The sequence below is a fragment of the Mycetomoellerius zeteki genome, unplaced genomic scaffold (assembly GCF_001594055.1).
Source record: "Mycetomoellerius zeteki isolate Tzet28-1 unplaced genomic scaffold, Tzet1.0 scaffold353, whole genome shotgun sequence".
Lineage (NCBI taxonomy): Eukaryota > Metazoa > Arthropoda > Insecta > Hymenoptera > Formicidae > Mycetomoellerius > Mycetomoellerius zeteki.
This window is the reverse complement of record NW_017257342.1, coordinates 2,422-5,304: the sequence shown is the minus strand read 5'-3', so window position 1 is coordinate 5,304 and position 2,883 is coordinate 2,422.

The following is a 2,883-nucleotide window of genomic DNA, read 5'->3' as shown; positions in this document are numbered from 1 at the left end:
AAGCCACTTCTGCCCTGTCTAAATGGACCTGTTCTTATACTTGCAGCAGGCACTTTACCGTGAATACTGCCGCAACCACCTCTTCCACCGTGGCTGACTGGTCCACATCGATCAGTCTAACCTCCGCTCGCTGCACAGGACGAATCACACTTACTTTCTCGCCGAACTCACTTTCAGCAAGAACCGTTTTTAGACGGTCAACAAGTGCCTCCGCCTTCGCGCCAGCCTCGGGATTTCAATGAGTAGTCCTCCTACCTGAGCCTTACGAATACGAGTTGGATATCTCCAGCTCTTCCAGATCTTGCCCCTTGCCATTCTCATGACATCTGCATATGTCGGCGCAGAGTTCCCTCCTGCATCCTCGCATCTCAGAAGAACCGCTGCAGTCCTGTGGGCACGGAACCGAGAGTCCCTCACTGCCGGTCGCGCCGGTATTTTCTTCGCAGTCCGGGTTGTAGCTCCAATTCTTCGTCCATCTGGAACGTCCCCGGCCGCTTCCTTCACCCTCCTATTCGTATTCTTATCTCTAGGGGGGTGGACAGCACTTTCCAACGCCGCGTCCCGCCGGACGTCTGTTTCCGAGGCTATCTTCACCCTCTCTTTTCTCCTAGCCCTTTTCAGGGCCCTCTTACTTTTGGCCGTAGTCTAAGGTTCCCCATCAGCCGGGTAAGTTCGTGTCGGAGATGGAGAGCTATCTCTCACATATATTCCACCCGATCTCACCCCCCTACTCATAATCCGATGTTCCTCATGAGTTCCCTCACTCGCGCTTGTCACGATCCTGCCAGTGGCATCCACGCTCGTGCGCACTCGCGATCTGTCCTCCATCTTTTTTTGGACTCCTCCTAACGTCGGTCTATACACGGGAGGTAGGAGAACCTCACTCCTCTTATTCCGTGTCCTCAACGCCGGGAAGTCGTCAGTTACATCCTCCTCTAGATATAGAGAACTATTTCTTCCGCGTCCAGATCTTCCCCACTCTTCCTTCTCTCTAAGATCTTGCACGGTTCGAGTGAGAGTTTCCACCTGATCTCTTAGTGCTGTTCTCTCCCTCCTCAGGATGTCCATTTCTCGTCTCAACTTGAGGACCTCCCTCTCCAAGGCAAGATTATTGGTTCTTACCTCATCCACCGGTCCCGTACTCTTAACGATGTCTGAGGCGAGGCGCTGTATGGCGATCTTCGCAACATTCACCCCTACTTTTATCTGTCGACGAAGATCTCCCTTCATCGTCTGCGTCCTTCTTTCCGCTTCTCCCGCCATATCTAATACCCTCAGAGTTTCCGTCATGATGGATTTAGGGGACATCTGGGGAAAAAGTCCCGTCACTTCCTCAACCGCGTCTTTCTGTTTAGAGGACAGTCTGTCATCAAGATGATATTCAACTAGACCTTTCCTCTTCTTTAAACCATGCCCAGTCTTCTTCGAAATTTGAAAGAAATCTTCTCTATCCAATTCATCATCTTCAAATTCCATGCGCTTAGAGGAAAGCTTCGTCAACGTATGAGACCCTGGAACATTACTTCCCTTGGACTTTCGTCCTCTTTTCTTGTCCTTGCGCGGTATCTCCTCAAATGACGACTCAGTGTTTTCCGTTTCCGTCATAGACGTGGACTTCACTGTGCCCAAACTATTGGGAACGCTATCCTCTCCTGTGTCACTTGTCACAGCCGTGAGATCAATCGTCCCCCTCCTGTCCATCGGTACAGTGTCACCCCAAATAGGCGTGCCCACTGAACCACTTTCAGCCACTGGGGAGTCAACTATTTCCCCACCAATGACCCTGATTCTCGTTTCCTTAGGATACTTTATATCGGCACCTCTTGGCTTCCTAGGCCTCAAACTTCTCGCCCCTGGCCAAGTCCGGCTTTGCCAATTCCCTAGTTAGTCCGCCCTGGTTGATATCCTCCATTTCGGTCCTTTCCAATAGCAGTCGGAGCTCCTTACTTGTCCCTCTCTTCCTCTGCGGCTTTGGAGTCTCTGCCTCTGTAGCCTCTCCATCCTTAGAAGGTGTCCCTTCCGTCCTTATCGCTCTCGCTGTATCCTCTTCATCTATCCGGCCGGTAGTAATATCTGCCGTGGAGCCCGTCGGCCACTCCACGGTTTGCCCCTGGCATGAGCCCCCCGGGTCCAAAATCTCGGAAGTCGATCGCCCGGGAGCGGGGACACTACCCCCGGGAGACCAGTGCAGGCATCCGAATTCCCGCAATTCTTTTTCTTTTCCTATGTCCATTTCCATTTTGTGTATATTTGTCGACGAAATCTTCCGGCCGCGGAGCTCGCCAACCCCCTCCGCGGTTCGCCTCCCACTCCTCTCCTACCTTCCTGATGTTATCCTCCGCAGCAGCATAGGGAATACCAGCAAAACGCCGACATCGGCGCTAACCCACACGCCGCTGCAGTGCCGCAATCACCGCCTACACGAGTCGCGCGTATTCGATCGCCACAGGTGATTGCACTCCTTCTCATCCCTCATCTCAACGCGTCCTTTCGAATGACCGTCCCATTCTTTTGGCGCAAGCCTGTCCCTCCACTCCCGGGTAAGGCCCGCCCATGCACCCATCGGATCGAACTCCGCTTCCCAAGAGAAGCGGGTCGACCGAGGGGGGACGGAACGGGTCCGACGCATCCCCACCAGCACCCCCGCACTGTCTCCCTCAAGACGAGCGGGCGCCCCGACGCGAGCGCGCCACGAGTGTCCGGAGAGGTCCTTACCGCCCCTTCGTCTACTACGAGTTATGATGTCCCTCATTTCCTATCCGCCTTATTTTTCCTATACGCGGGCCGACCCTCAGGTCGCACCTCCATCAGTGACGCCCAGTGTGCAATGGCTGATTGTTAATGAATAACGATTAGCCACTGGAGCAAACCTGATGGCGGATG